Source organism: Stegodyphus dumicola, chromosome 11 (genome assembly GCF_044657685.1).
Source record: "Stegodyphus dumicola isolate Sdum_Otavi_A_Nest chromosome 11, ASM4465768v1".
Lineage (NCBI taxonomy): Eukaryota > Metazoa > Arthropoda > Arachnida > Araneae > Eresidae > Stegodyphus > Stegodyphus dumicola.
In genome coordinates, this window is record NC_140778.1 from 81,329,006 (window position 1) to 81,345,633 (window position 16,628).

At 33.5% G+C, this 16,628-nt stretch overlaps 8 non-coding genes across 8 annotated transcripts; 4 read left to right on the forward strand and 4 right to left on the reverse strand.

Moving 5' to 3' along the window:
• Positions 1–1,458: 1,458 nt before the first annotated feature.
• Positions 1,459–1,579, reverse strand: LOC146994150 (U5 spliceosomal RNA). Its single transcript, XR_015044196.1, has one exon. It is a non-coding gene; the product is annotated as a U5 spliceosomal RNA (small nuclear RNA).
• Positions 1,580–3,299: 1,720 nt separating this feature from the next.
• Positions 3,300–3,418, forward strand: LOC118191475 (U5 spliceosomal RNA). The gene has a single exon (XR_004758604.2). It is a non-coding gene; the product is annotated as a U5 spliceosomal RNA (small nuclear RNA).
• Positions 3,419–5,532: 2,114 nt separating this feature from the next.
• LOC118191474 (U5 spliceosomal RNA) lies at positions 5,533–5,654 on the reverse strand. The gene has a single exon (XR_004758603.1). It is a non-coding gene; the product is annotated as a U5 spliceosomal RNA (small nuclear RNA).
• A 1,728-nt stretch (positions 5,655–7,382) lies between these two features.
• LOC118191470 (U5 spliceosomal RNA) lies at positions 7,383–7,503 on the forward strand. The gene has a single exon (XR_004758599.1). It is a non-coding gene; the product is annotated as a U5 spliceosomal RNA (small nuclear RNA).
• Positions 7,504–9,616: 2,113 nt separating this feature from the next.
• Positions 9,617–9,738, reverse strand: LOC118180787 (U5 spliceosomal RNA). Its single transcript, XR_004756738.1, has one exon. It is a non-coding gene; the product is annotated as a U5 spliceosomal RNA (small nuclear RNA).
• A 1,723-nt stretch (positions 9,739–11,461) lies between these two features.
• Positions 11,462–11,580, forward strand: LOC146994151 (U5 spliceosomal RNA). The gene has a single exon (XR_015044165.1). It is a non-coding gene; the product is annotated as a U5 spliceosomal RNA (small nuclear RNA).
• Positions 11,581–13,697: 2,117 nt separating this feature from the next.
• On the reverse strand, positions 13,698–13,819 carry LOC146994152 (U5 spliceosomal RNA). Its single transcript, XR_015044197.1, has one exon. It is a non-coding gene; the product is annotated as a U5 spliceosomal RNA (small nuclear RNA).
• Positions 13,820–15,542: 1,723 nt separating this feature from the next.
• On the forward strand, positions 15,543–15,661 carry LOC146994153 (U5 spliceosomal RNA). Its single transcript, XR_015044166.1, has one exon. It is a non-coding gene; the product is annotated as a U5 spliceosomal RNA (small nuclear RNA).
• Positions 15,662–16,628: the final 967 nt, after the last annotated feature.

The window sequence follows — 16,628 nt, forward strand, 5'->3', positions numbered from 1 at the left end:
TTCATGTCAGCTGTTAGCTCAACGTCATTCCCAATACTGCCTCTGGTTTAACTTTGCTCTTTAGATCAGTGTTGCCAGATCACGCGATTTTTGACAAACTTGTGCTATTAAGATTTTAGTTTTGGGACCTCCATAGTTTCCTTATGCTACTTTTTGCGCCTTTAAAGATTTTTTTAATATATCGTAAAATACTTACATGTTAAAATAATGTATCAATTAAAAATAATTCATATTAGAAAAACAGTTTATTTAGGCTTAAATAGAAGTTGTCATCTGGGAATCTGAATATGTTCAGATTCTCGCAATGTGACAAAAACGACAGTATCTAGAGCCATCAAATTTTGAATAATGTAATCCTCCATCCGAACATGGGCATCTGGACGGCCGAATTTCGAATTTGTTTTAATTTATTTCATATTTTGTAAAACTTTAATGAATTTTGGATTAACAAACTCACCGATTTCAGATCGAGCACTGCTGTTTTCAAATGTATGTGGTTTACGGGCGAAGAACATATTCAGATTCCCAGATGACAACTTCTATTTAAGCCTAAATAAACTGTTTTTCTAATATGAATTATTTTTAATTGATACATTATTTTTAACATGTAAGTATTTTACGATATATTAAAAAAATCTTTGAAGGCGCAAAAAGTAGCATAAGGAAACTATGGAGGTCGCAAAACTAAAATCTTAATAGCACAAGTTTGTCAAAAATCGCGTGATCTGGCAACACTGATCTAAAGAGCGAAGTTAAACCAGAGGCAGTATTGGGAATGACGTTGAGCTAACAGCTGACATGAACGACTTCAGACCAAAACTTAGCTGCCAAATTTAAATGAAGAAAAAGGCATGTTATGGAAACAAATTAAGAGGTTTGGATTCACGTCACTACTAAATTTTATTTAATTGCATCGCATCATTAATAATTAAATTGTCTTTATAGATGGTATACCAAACCTACAAAATAAATGTGTCTGCATACAATTTATTACTATATTAAATGTCTTTCTTATGTTTCCGGTTATTTGTAATTATCCCCAAATGCAAAATCTAATTAACTAAACACAATGTTGTGTTAACAAAGAAATTTTACCTTCAAACGCTTTGTTATTAGGGACCAACGCAGAACCTGTTTCTGAGCATAAGTGCTGCCAGGACCATGCCTGATTCAGGTCATCACAGAGGGAATAATTGCAACAAGGTCTTGCAGGAGCTGTCACATCCTTTAATTTTCTAAGCGATAGTCGCATTTACGAATTTTACTTTCCTAGGGTGCAATTCCAATTCTAAAATGATAGTTTGGTGAGTATTATTAGATAAAGAGAATTTAAAAAGGAGCGTGTGCGCCCTCAGAACGGACACACTATTAATCTAAAAGTTATCCTTACATTTGTTTTCGTAGTGGGAGTCATGTGCACAATACTAGGAATGAAGCTACATTCTTTCATTAAATTTCACCCCACCACCAGATTAGGATACCAAAAATTATTTATAGGCTCATTGCAATGTTCGTCTCCACGGTAATCTTTAGTAAAAGGCGAAAGATTAGCTCGTATCATGAAGAGAAACCAGAGCATACGAATGTCACAATGCCGGAAAATAAAGCCCTACTTTATTCAGTATAAAACTTGGTGGGTAACATGTGATGCCTTATAATTTTTTAAACCTTTTCTGTATATAACTGGCACTAAATTTATTTAGTTTTGAAGTGGCTGTATGTTGTCAAAACTAGGGGGTGAAATTAATATTTCGTTTAATTTAAATTGATGCAGCAGCTATTGACAAATCGCCAGTAATTTGATATTCAAAGTATAACCTCGTCTAGAACCTTAGCGGACGAACTTTTTCGAAAATTCTATTACTTTCGCATCGTAAATGTAAATCAACATGATAACTTATTGTTTTTAATAATTTGATTGAAATATTACTATAATGCCTGACGTACTACCTTCGTATTGTATTAAAATTCATATATTAAATATAATTAATAAAAAGCGTATGTTATGCAACCAACCCATAGAATAAATTTTTTCGAGAGTTTCATAAGAAGTTTGATACATGAACTTTTTTTTTCAACGTACATTGGCAAATATGACCTAACCAAAATGATCAACCGATAAAATTTTGTACTAGATTTTAGCACCACCCTTGACCACGCCTTAACGAATGTTTTCAAAATAATTCTATCATTTTGAGAAAAATTTGTCCATTTTCTTCTGTTTAACTCTATTCTTTTCTGCCTAACTGAAGTGCTTCCAATCTTATCAAAATGCAGTTGGATGTTCAACACATTCTGTTATCAATCAAAAAATGTAGTGAAAAATTAGGTCACACTCTCTCGTTGGATACCTAAGAGATAAATCATGCAGTGCTTTAATCTGCTCTTAATTACAAACATTTGAGTGATGGAAGGAAGTCCGGTTTACTCCATCAAGTTTCGAAGTCAACTTTTATCAGTTAATCAGACCAGTACCTGCAGGGTGAAAATAGTCCAATTGAGGAGAAAAAATATGCAGATTATTTTCAAGTCATGAAACGAAGTGGAACTGTTCGAGGAAAAAATTCTGCATTGGTAATGTGGGCATGAAATGAGGGCGGATCTTGGTGCTTAGTTCAAACCAGTATTCCTGCATTGTGCTTCGATATAGTGCGTGTATGGCGAACGGAAAGTTGGCCTTGGTCAACTTATTGAGACCTGCCCAATGTGAAAATATTCTTTTGTGTTTTCGGTGGCATCCATGAAATTTCTACTGACCGTGGGATGCCGCCACTATTTCGCTACGCTTTGCGACATTAACAATGAGCAGAATGGTACCCGATACTTCTTATGAAACTCTCGAAAAAATTTATTCTATGGGTTGGTTGCATAACATACGCTTTTTATTAATTATACTTAATATATGAATTTTAATACAATACGAAGGTATAAATAATAGTACGTCAGGCATTATAATAGTATTTCAATCAAATCATTAAAAACAATAAGTTATCATGTTGATTTACATTTATGATGCGAAAGTAATGAAATTTCCGAAAAAGTTCGTATGCTAAGGTTCTAGATGAGGTTATACTTTGAACATCAAATTGCTGGCGATCTCCTGCATTAATTTAAATGAAACAAAATATTAAGTTCACCCCCTAGTTTTGATAACATACAGCCACTTCAGACTAAATAAATTATTGCCAGTTATGTAAAGAAAAGGTTAAAAAAATTGCAAACCTCAAGGAATTATAAGGTACCCACCAATTTTTATACTGACGAAAATAGGCTTGTACTTTCCGGCAATGTAAAATTTCATGCTCTGGTTTCTCTTCATTTCGAGGTAATCTTTCGCCTTTTACTAAAGATTACCGTGGAGAGGAACATTACGATGAGCCTATAAATAATTTTTGGAATCCTCAGCTGATGGTGGGGTGAAATATAATGAAAGAATATAGCTTCATTCCTAGTATTGTGCGCATGACTCCCACTACGAAAACAAATGTACGGATAACTTTTAGATTAATAGTGTGTCCGTTCTGAGGGCACACACGCTCCTTTTTAAAATTCTCTTTATCTAATAATACTCACCAAACTATCATTTTAGAATTGGAATTGCACCCTAGGAAAGTAAAATTCGTAAATGCGACTATCGCTTAGAAAATTAAAGGATGTGACAGCTCCTGCAAGACCTTGTTGCAATTTTTCCCTCTGTGATGACCTGAATCAGGCATGGGTCCTGGCAACACTTATGCTCAGAAACAGGTTCTGCGTTGGTCCCTAATAACAAAGCGTTTGAAGGTAAAATTTCTTTGTTAACACAACATTGTGTTTAGTTAATTAGATTTTGCATTTGGGGATAATTACAAATAACAGGAAACATAAGAAAGACATTTAATATAGTAATAAATTGTATGCAGACACATTTATTTTGTAGGTTTGGTATACCATCTATACAGACAATTTAATTATTAATGATGCGATGCAATTAAATAAAATTTAGTAGTGACGTGAATCCAAACCTATTAATTAGTTTCCATAACATGCCTTTTTCTTCATTTAAATTTGGCAGCTATGTTTTGGTCTGAAGTTGTTCATGTCAGCTGTTAGCTCAACGTCATTCCCAATACTGCCTCTGGTTTAACTTTGCTCTTTAGATCAGTGTTGCCAGATCACGCGATTTTTGACAAACTTGTGCTATTAAGATTTTAGTTTTGCGACCTCCATAGTTTCCTTAAGCTACTTTTTGCGCCTTTAAAGATTTTTTTAATATATCGTAAAATACTTACATGTTAAAATAATGTATCAATTAAAAATAATTCATATTAGAAAAACAGTTTATTTAGGCTTAAATAGAAGTTGTCATCTGGGAATCTGAATATGTTCAGATTCTCGCAATGTGACAAAAACGACAGTATCTAGAGCCATCAAATTTTGAATAATGTAATCCTCCATCCGAACATGGGCATCTGGACGGCCGAATTTCGAATTTGTTTTAATTTATTTCATATTTTGTAAAACTTTAATGAATTTTGGATTAACAAACTCACCGATTTCAGATCGAGCACTGCTGTTTTCAAATGTATGTGGTTTACGGGCGAAGAACATATTCAGATTCCCAGATGACAACTTCTATTTAAGCCTAAATAAACTGTTTTTCTAATATGAATTATTTTTAATTGATACATTATTTTTAACATGTAAGTATTTTACGATATATTAAAAAAATCTTTGAAGGCGCAAAAAGTAGCATAAGGAAACTATGGAGGTCGCAAAACTAAAATCTTAATAGCACAAGTTTGTCAAAAATCGCGTGATCTGGCAACACTGATCTAAAGAGCGAAGTTAAACCAGAGGCAGTATTGGGAATGACGTTGAGCTAACAGCTGACATGAACGACTTCAGACCAAAACTTAGCTGCCAAATTTAAATGAAGAAAAAGGCATGTTATGGAAACAAATTAAGAGGTTTGGATTCACGTCACTACTAAATTTTATTTAATTGCATCGCATCATTAATAATTAAATTGTCTTTATAGATGGTATACCAAACCTACAAAATAAATGTGTCTGCATACAATTTATTACTATATTAAATGTCTTTCTTATGTTTCCGGTTATTTGTAATTATCCCCAAATGCAAAATCTAATTAACTAAACACAATGTTGTGTTAACAAAGAAATTTTACCTTCAAACGCTTTGTTATTAGGGACCAACGCAGAACCTGTTTCTGAGCATAAGTGCTGCCAGGACCATGCCTGATTCAGGTCATCACAGAGGGAATAATTGCAACAAGGTCTTGCAGGAGCTGTCACATCCTTTAATTTTCTAAGCGATAGTCGCATTTACGAATTTTACTTTCCTAGGGTGCAATTCCAATTCTAAAATGATAGTTTGGTGAGTATTATTAGATAAAGAGAATTTAAAAAGGAGCGTGTGCGCCCTCAGAACGGACACACTATTAATCTAAAAGTTATCCTTACATTTGTTTTCGTAGTGGGAGTCATGTGCACAATACTAGGAATGAAGCTACATTCTTTCATTAAATTTCACCCCACCACCAGGTGAGGATACCAAAAATTATTTATAGGCTCATTGCAATGTTCGTCTCCACGGTAATCTTTAGTAAAAGGCGAAAGATTAGCTCGTATCATGAAGAGAAACCAGAGCATACGAATGTCACAATGCCGGAAAATAAAGCCCTACTTTAATCAGTATAAAACTTGGTGGGTAACTTGTGATGCCTTATAATTTTTTAAACCTTTTCTGTATATAACTGGCACTAAATTTATTTAGTTTTGAAGTGGCTGTATGTTGTCAAAACTAGGGGGTGAAATTAATATTTCGTTTAATTTAAATTGATGCAGCAGCTATTGACAAATCGCCAGTAATTTGATATTCAAAGTAGAACCTCGTCTAGAACCTTAGCGGACGAACTTTTTCGAAAATTCTATTACTTTCGCATCGTAAATGTAAATCAACATGATAACTTATTGTTTTTAATGATTTGATTGAATAACTATTATAATGCCTGACGTACTATTATTTATACCTTCGTATTGTATTAAAATTCATATATTAAGTATAATTAATAAAAAGCGTATGTTATGCAACCAACCCATAGAATAAATTTTTTCGAGAGTTTCATAAGAAGTTTGATACATGAACTTTTTTTTTCAACGTACATTGGCAAATATGACCTAACCAAAATGATCAACCGATAAAATTTTGTACTAGATTTTAGCACCACCCTTGACCACGCCTTAACGAATGTTTTCAAAATAATTCTATCATTTTGAGAAAAATTTGTCCATTTTCTTCTGTTTAACTCTATTCTCTTCTGCCTAACTGAAGTGCTTCCAATCTTATCAAAATGCAGTTGGATGTTCAACACATTCTGTTATCAATCAAAAAATGTAGTGAAAAATTAGGTCACACCCTCTCGTTGGATACCTAAGAGATAAATCATGCAGTGCTTTAATCTGCTCTTAATTACAAACATTTGAGTGATGGAAGGAAGTCCGGTTTACTCCATCAAGTTTCGAAGTCAACTTTTATCAGTTAATCAGACCAGTACCTGCAGGGTGAAAATAGTCCAATTGAGGAGAAAAAATATGCAGATTATTTTCAAGTCATGAAACGAAGTGGAACTGTTCGAGGAAAAAATTCTGCATTGGTAATGTGGGCATGAAATGAGGGCGGATCTTGGTGCTTAGTTCAAACCAGTATTCCTGCATTGTGCTTCGATATAGTGCGTGTATGGCGAACGGAAAGTTGGCCTTGGTCAACTTATTGAGACCTGCCCAATGTGAAAATATTCTTTTGTGTTTTCGGTGGCATCCATGAAATTTCTACTGACCGTGGGATGCCGCCACTATTTCGCTACGCTTTGCGACATTAACAATGAGCAGAATGGTACCCGATACTTCTTATGAAACTCTCGAAAAAATTTATTCTATGGGTTGGTTGCATAACATACGCTTTTTATTAATTATACTTAATATATGAATTTTAATACAATACGAAGGTATAAATAATAGTACGTCAGGCATTATAATAGTATTTCAATCAAATCATTAAAAACAATAAGTTATCATGTTGATTTACATTTATGATGCGAAAGTAATGAAATTTCCGAAAAAGTTCGTATGCTAAGGTTCTAGACGAGGTTATACTTTGAACATCAAATTGCTGGCGATCTCCTGCATTAATTTAAATGAAACAAAATATTAAGTTCACCCCCTAGTTTTGACAACATACAGCCACTTCAGACTAAATAAATTATTGCCAGTTATGTAAAAAAAAGGTTAAAAAATTGCAAACCTCAAGGAATTATAAGGTACCCACCAATTTTTATACTGACGAAAATAGGCTTGTACTTTCCGGCAATGTAAAATTTCATGCTCTGGTATCTCTTCATCATTCGAGCTAATCTTTCGCCTTTTACTAAAGATTACCGTGGAGAGGAACATTACAATGAGCCTATAAATAATTTTTGGAATCCTCACCTGATGGTGGGGTGAAATTTAATGAAAGAATATAGCTTCATTCCTAGTATTGTGCGCATGACTCCCACTACGAAAACAAATGTAAGGATAACTTTTAGATTAATAGTGTGTCCGTTCTGAGGGCACACACGCTCCTTTTTAAAATTCTCTTTATCTAATAATACTCACCAAACTATCATTTTAGAATTGGAATTGCACCCTAGGAAAGTAAAATTCGTAAATGCGACTATCGCTTAGAAAATTAAAGGATGTGACAGCTCCTGCAAGACCTTGTTGCAATTTTTCCCTCTGTGATGACCTGAATCAGGCATGGGTCCTGGCAGCACTTATGCTCAGAAACAGGTTCTGCGTTGGTCCCTAATAACAAAGCGTTTGAAGGTAAAATTTCTTTGTTAACACAACATTGTGTTTAGTTAATTAGATTTTGCATTTGGGGATAATTACAAATAACAGGAAACATAAGAAAGACATTTAATATAGTAATAAATTGTATGCAGACACATTTATTTTGTAGGTTTGGTATACCATCTATACAGACAATTTAATTATTAATGATGCGATGCAATTAAATAAAATTTAGTAGTGACGTGAATCCAAACCTATTAATTAGTTTCCATAACATGCCTTTTTCTTCATTTAAATTTGGCAGCTATGTTTTGGTCTGAGGTTGTTCATGTCAGCTGTTAGCTCAACGTCATTCCCAATACTGCCTCTGGTTTAACTTTGCTCTTTAGATCAGTGTTGCCAGATCACGCGATTTTTGACAAACTTGTGCTATTAAGATTTTAGTTTTGCGACCTCCATAGTTTCCTTATGCTACTTTTTGCGCCTTTAAAGATTTTTTTAATATATCGTAAAATACTTACATGTTAAAATAATGTATCAATTAAAAATAATTCATATTAGAAAAACAGTTTATTTAGGCTTAAATAGAAGTTGTCATCTGGGAATCTGAATATGTTCAGATTCTCGCAATGTGACAAAAACGACAGTATCTAGAGCCATCAAATTTTAAATAATGTAATCCTCCATCCGAACATGGGCATCTGGACGGCCGAATTTCGAATTTGTTTTAATTTATTTCATATTTTGTAAAACTTTAATGAATTTTGGATTAACAAACTCACCGATTTCAGATCGAGCACTGCTGTTTTCAAATGTATGTGGTTTACGGGCGAAGAACATATTCAGATTCCCAGATGACAACTTCTATTTAAGCCTAAATAAACTGTTTTTCTAATATGAATTATTTTTAATTGATACATTATTTTTAACATGTAAGTAATTTACGATATATTAAAAAATCTTTGAAGGCGCAAAAAGTAGCATAAGGAAACTATGGAGGTCGCAAAACTAAAATCTTAATAGCACAAGTTTGTCAAAAATCGGGTGATCTGGCAACACTGATCTAAAGAGCGAAGTTAAACCAGAGGCAGTATTGGGAATGACGTTGAGCTAACAGCTGACATGAACGACTTCAGACCAAAACTTAGCTGCCAAACTTAAATGAAGAAAAAGGCATGTTATGGAAACTAATTAATATTTTTGGATTCACGTCACTACTAAATTTTATTTAATTGCATCGCATCATTAATAATTAAATTGTCTGTATAGATGGTATACCAAACCTACAAAATAAATGTGTCTGCATACAATTTATTACTATATTAAATGTCTTTCTTATGTTTCCGGTTATTTGTAATTATCCCCAAATGCAAAATCTAATTAACTAAACACAATGTTGTGTTAACAAAGAAATTTTACCTTCAAACGCTTTGTTATTAGGGACCAACGCAGAACCTGTTTCTGAGCATAAGTGCTGCCAGGACCATGCCTGATTCAGGTCATCACAGAGGGATTAATTGCAACAAGGTCTTGCAGGAGCTGTCACATCCTTTAATTTTCTAAGCGATAGTCGCATTTACGAATTTTACTTTCCTAGGGTGCAATTCCAATTCTAAAATGATAGTTTGGTGAGTATTATTAGATAAAGAGAATTTAAAAAGGAGCGTGTGCGCCCTCAGAACGGACACACTATTAATCTAAAAGTTATCCTTACATTTGTTTTCGTAGTGGGAGTCATGTGCACAATACTAGGAATGAAGCTACATTCTTTCATTAAATTACACCCCACCACCAGGTGAGGATACCAAAAATTATTTATAGGCTCATTGCAATGTTCGTCTCCACGGTAATCTTTAGTAAAAGGCGAAAGATTAGCTCGTATCATGAAGAGAAACCAGAGCATACGAATGTCACAATGCCGGAAAATAAAGCCCTACTTTAATCAGTATAAAACTTGGTGGGTAACATGTGATGCCTTATAATTTTTTAAACCTTTTCTGTATATAACTGGCACTAAATTTATTTAGTTTTGAAGTGGCTGTATGTTGTCAAAACTAGGGGGTGAAATTAATATTTCGTTTAATTTAAATTGATGCAGCAGCTATTGACAAATCGCCAGTAATTTGATATTCAAAGTATAACCTCGTCTAGAACCTTAGCGGACGAACTTTTTCGAAAATTCTATTACTTTCGCATCGTAAATGTAAATCAACATGATAACTTATTGTTTTTAATAATTTGATTGAAATATTACTATAATGCCTGACGTACTACCTTCGTATTGTATTAAAATTCATATATTAAATATAATTAATAAAAAGCGTATGTTATGCAACCAACCCATAGAATAAATTTTTTCGAGAGTTTCATAAGAAGTTTGATACATGAACTTTTTTTTTCAACGTACATTGGCAAATATGACCTAACCAAAATGATCAACCGATAAAATTTTGTACTAGATTTTAGCACCACCCTTGACCACGCCTTAACGAATGTTTTCAAAATAATTCTATCATTTAGAGGAAAATTTGTCCATTTTCTTCTGTTTAACTCTATTCTTTTCTGCCTAACTGAAGTGCTTCCAATCTTATCAAAATGCAGTTGGATGTTCAACAAATTCTGTTATCAATCAAGAAATGTAGTGAAAAATTAGGTCACACCCTCTCGTTGGATACCTAAGAGATAAATCATGCAGTGCTTTAATCTGCTCTTAATTACAAACATTTGAGTGATGGAAGGAAGTTCGGTTTACTCCATCAAGTTTCGAAGTCAACTTTTATCAGTTAATCAGACCAGTACCTGCAGGGTGAAAATAGTCCAGTTGAGGAGAAAAAATATGCAGATTATTTTCAAGTCATGAAACGAAGTGGAACTGTTCGAGGAAAAAATTCTGCATTGGTAATGTGGGCATGAAATGAGAGTGTTTGTTCTTGGTGCTTAGTTCAAACCAGTATTCCTGCATTGTGCTTCCATATAGTGCGTGTATGGCGAACGGAATGTTGGCCTTGGTCAACTTATTGAGACCTGCCCAACGTGAAAATATTCTTTTGTGTTTTCGGTGGCATCCATGAAATTTCTACTGACCGTGGGATGCCGCCACTATTTCGCTACGCTTTGCGACATTAACAATGAGCAGAATGGTACCCGATACTTCTTATGAAACTCTCGAAAAAATTTATTCTATGGGTTGGTTGCATAACATACGCTTTTTATTAATTATACTTAATATATGAATTTTAATACAATACGAAGGTATAAATAATAGTACGTCAGGCATTATAATAGTATTTCAATCAAATCATTAAAAACAATAAGTTATCATGTTGATTTACATTTATGATGCGAAAGTAATGAAATTTCCGAAAAAGTTCGTATGCTAAGGTTCTAGATGAGGTTATACTTTGAACATCAAATTGCTGGCGATCTCCTGCATTAATTTAAATGAAACAAAATATTAAGTTCACCCCCTAGTTTTGACAACATACAGCCACTTCAGACTAAATAAATTATTGCCAGTTATGTAAAGAAAAGGTTAAAAAAATTGCAAACCTCAAGGAATTATAAGGTACCCACCAATTTTTATACCGACGAAAATAGGCTTGTACTTTCCGGCAATGTAAAATTTCATGCTCTGGTTTCTCTTCATTTCGAGGTAATCTTTCGCCTTTTACTAAAGATTACCGTGGAGAGGAACATTACGATGAGCCTATAAATAATTTTTGGAATCCTCAGCTTATGGTGGGGTGAAATTTAATGAAAGAATATAGCTTCATTCCTAGTATTGTGCGCATGACTCCCACTACGAAAGCAAATGTAAGGATAACTTTTAGATTAATAGTGTGTCCGTTCTGAGGGCACACACGCTCCTTTTTAAAATTCTCTTTATCTAATAATACTCACCAAACTATCATTTTAGAATTGGAATTGCACCCTAGGAAAGTAAAATTTGTAAATGCGACTATCGCTTAGAAAATTAAAGGATGTGACAGCTCCTGCAAGACCTTGTTGCAATTTTTCCCTCTGTGATGACCTGAATCAGGCATGGGTCCTGGCAACACTTATGCTCAGAAACAGGTTCTGCGTTGGTCCCTAATAACAAAGCGTTTGAAGGTAAAATTTCTTTGTTAACACAACATTGTGTTTAGTTAATTAGATTTTGCATTTGGGGATAATTACAAATAACAGGAAACATAAGAAAGACATTTAATATAGTAATAAATTGTATGCAGACACATTTATTTTGTAGGTTTGGTATACCATCTATACAGACAATTTAATTATTAATGATGCGATGCAATTAAATAAAATTTAGTAGTGACGTGAATCCAAACCTATTAATTAGTTTCCATAACATGTCTTTTTCTTCATTTAAATTTGGCAGCTATGTTTTGGTCTGAAGTTGTTCATGTCAGCTGTTAGCTCAACGTCATTCCCAATACTGCCTCTGGTTTAACTTTGCTCTTTAGATCAGTGTTGCCAGATCACGCGATTTTTGACAAACTTGTTCTATTAAGATTTTAGTTTTGCGACCTCCATAGTTTCCTTATGCTACTTTTTGCGCCTTTAAAGATTTTTTTAATATATCGTAAAATACTTACATGTTAAAATAATGTATCAATTAAAAATAATTCATATTAGAAAAACAGTTTATTTAGGCTTAAATAGAAGTTGTCATCTGGGAATCTGAATATGTTCAGATTCTCGCAATGTGACAAAAACGACAGTATCTAGAGCCATCAAATTTTGAATAATGTAATTCTCCATCCGAACATGGGCATCTGGACGGCCGAATTTCGAATTTGTTTTAATTTATTTCATATTTTGTAAAACTTTAATGAATTTTGGATTAACAAACTCACCGATTTCAGATCGAGCACTGCTGTTTTCAAATGTATGTGGTTTACGGGCGAAGAACATATTCAGATTCCCAGATGACAACTTCTATTTAAGCCTAAATAAACTGTTTTTCTAATATGAATTATTTTTAATTGATACATTATTTTTAACATGTAAGTATTTTACGATATATTAAAAAAATCTTTGAAGGCGCAAAAAGTAGCATAAGGAAACTATGGAGGTCGCAAAACTAAAATCTTAATAGCACAAGTTTGTCAAAAATCGCGTGATCTGGCAACACTGATCTAAAGAGCGAAGTTAAACCAGAGGCAGTATTGGGAATGACGTTGAGCTAACAGCTGACATGAACGACTTCAGACCAAAACTTAGCTGCCAAATTTAAATGAAGAAAAAGGCATGTTATGGAAACAAATTAAGAGGTTTGGATTCACGTCACTACTAAATTTTATTTAATTGCATCGCATCATTAATAATTAAATTGTCTTTATAGATGGTATACCAAACCTACAAAATAAATGTGTCTGCATACAATTTATTAATATCTTAATAATGTCTTTCTTATGTTTCCTGTTATTTGTAATTATCCCCAAATGCAAAATCTAATTAACTAAACACAATGTTGTGTTAACAAAGAAATTTTACCTTCAAACGCTTTGTTATTAGGGACCAACGCAGAACCTGTTTCTGAGCATAAGTGCTGCCAGGACCCATGCCTGATTCAGGTCATCACAGAGGGAATAATTGCAACAAGGTCTTGCAGGAGGTGTCACATCCTTTAATTTTCTAAGTGATAGTCGCATTTACGAATTTTATTTTCCTAGGGTGCAATTCCAATTCTAAAATGATAGTTTGATGAGTATTATTAGATAAAGAGAATTTAAAAAGGAGCGTGTGCGCCCTCAGAACGGACACACTATTAATCTAAAAGTTATCCTTACATTTGTTTTCGTAGTGGGAGTCATGTGCACAATACTAGGAATGAAGCTACATTCTTTCATTAAATTTCACCCCACCACCAGGTGAGGATAACAAAAATTATTTATAGGCTCATTGCAATGTTCGTCTCCACGGTAATCTTTAGTAAAAGGCGAAAGATTAGCTCGTATGATGAAGAGAAACCAGAGCATACGAATGTCACAATGCCGGAAAATAAAGCCCTACTTTAATCAGTATAAAACTTGGTGGGTAACATGTGATGCCTTATAATTTTTTAAACCTTTTCTGTATATAACTGGCACTAAATTTATTGAGTTTTGAAGTGGCTGTATGTTGTCAAAACTAGGGGGTGAAATTAATATTTCGTTTAATTTAAATTGATGCAGCAGCTATTGACAAATCGCCAGTAATTTGATATTCAAAGTATAACCTCGTCTAGAACCTTAGCGGACGAACTTTTTCGAAAATTCTATTACTTTCGCATCGTAAATGTAAATCAACATGATAACTTATTGTTTTTAATAATTTGATTGAAATATTACTATAATGCCTGACGTACTACCTTCGTATTGTATTAAAATTCATATATTAAATATAATTAATAAAAAGCGTATGTTATGCAACCAACCCATAGAATAAATTTTTTCGAGAGTTTCATAAGAAGTTTGATACATGAACTTTTTTTTTCAACGTACATTGGCAAATATGACCTAACCAAAATGATCAACCGATAAAATTTTGTACTAGATTTTAGCACCACCCTTGACCACGCCTTAACGAATGTTTTCAAAATAATTCTATCATTTAGAGGAAAATTTGTCCATTTTCTTCTGTTTAACTCTATTCTTTTCTGCCTAACTGAAGTGCTTCCAATCTTATCAAAATGCAGTTGGATGTTCAACAAATTCTGTTATCAATCAAGAAATGTAGTGAAAAATTAGGTCACACCCTCTCGTTGGATACCTAAGAGATAAATCATGCAGTGCTTTAATCTGCTCTTAATTACAAACATTTGAGTGATGGAAGGAAGTTCGGTTTACTCCATCAAGTTTCGAAGTCAACTTTTATCAGTTAATCAGACCAGTACCTGCAGGGTGAAAATAGTCCAGTTGAGGAGAAAAAATATGCAGATTATTTTCAAGTCATGAAACGAAGTGGAACTGTTCGAGGAAAAAATTCTGCATTGGTAATGTGGGCATGAAATGAGAGTGTTTGTTCTTGGTGCTTAGTTCAAACCAGTATTCCTGCATTGTGCTTCGATATAGTGCGTGTATGGCGAACGGAAAGTTGGCCTTGGTCAACTTATTGAGACCTGCCCAATGTGAAAATATTCTTTTGTGTTTTCGGTGGCATCCATGAAATTTCTACTGACCGTGGGATGCCGCCACTATTTCGCTACGCTTTGCGACATTAACAATGAGCAGAATGGTACCCGATACTTCTTATGAAACTCTCGAAAAAATTTATTCTATGGGTTGGTTGCATAACATACGCTTTTTATTAATTATACTTAATATATGAATTTTAATACAATACGAAGGTATAAATAATAGTACGTCAGGCATTATAATAGTATTTCAATCAAATCATTAAAAACAATAAGTTATCATGTTGATTTACATTTATGATGCGAAAGTAATGAAATTTCCGAAAAAGTTCGTATGCTAAGGTTCTAAATGAGGTTATACTTTGAACATCAAATTGCTGGCGATCTCCTGCATTAATTTAAATGAAACAAAATATTAAGTTCACCCCCTAGTTTTGACAACATACAGCCACTTCAGACTAAATAAATTATTGCCAGTTATGTAAAGAAAAGGTTAAAAAAATTGCAAACCTCAAGGAATTATAAGGTACCCACCAATTTTTATACTGACGAAAATAGGCTTGTACTTTCCGGCAATGTAAAATTTCATGCTCTGGTTTCTCTTCATTTCGAGGTAATCTTTCGCCTTTTACTAAAGATTACCGTGGAGAGGAACATTACGATGAGCCTATAAATAATTTTTGGAATCCTCAGCTTATGGTGGGGTGAAATTTAATGAAAGAATATAGCTTCATTCCTAGTATTGTGCGCATGACTCCCACTACGAAAACAAATGTAAGGATAACTTTTAGATTAATAGTGTGTCCGTTCTGAGGGCACACACGCTCCTTTTTAAAATTCTCTTTATCTAATAATACTCACCAAACTATCATTTTAGAATTGGAATTGCACCCTAGGAAAGTAAAATTCGTAAATGCGACTATCGCTTAGAAAATTAAAGGATGTGACAGCTCCTGCAAGACCTTGTTGCAATTTTCCCCTCTGTGATGACCTGAATCAGGCATGGGTCCTGGCAACACTTATGCTCAGAAACAGGTTCTGCGTTGGTCCCTAATAACAAAGCGTTTGAAGGTAAAATTTCTTTGTTAACACAACATTGTGTTTAGTTAATTAGATTTTGCATTTGGGGATAATTACAAATAACAGGAAACATAAGAAAGACATTTAATATAGTAATAAATTGTATGCAGACACATTTATTTTGTAGGTTTGGTATACCATCTATACAGACAATTTAATTATTAATGATGCGATGCAATTAAATAAAATTTAGTAGTGACATGAATCCAAACCTATTAATTAGTTTCCATAACATGCCTTTTTCTTCATTTAAATTTGGCAGCTATGTTTTGGTCTGAAGTTGTTCATGTCAGCTGTTAGCTCAACGTCATTCCCAATACTGCCTCTGGTTTAACTTTGCTCTTTAGATCAGTGTTGCCAGATCACGCGATTTTTGACAAACTTGTGCTATTAAGATTTTAGTTTTGCGACCTCCATAGTTTCCTTATGCTACTTTTTGCGCCTTTAAAGATTTTTTTAATATATCGTAAAATACTTACATGTTAAAATAATGTATCAATTAAAAATAATTCATATTAGAAAAACAGTTTATTTAGGCTTAAATAGAAGTTGTCATCTGGGAATCTGAATATGTTCAGATTCTCGCAATGTGA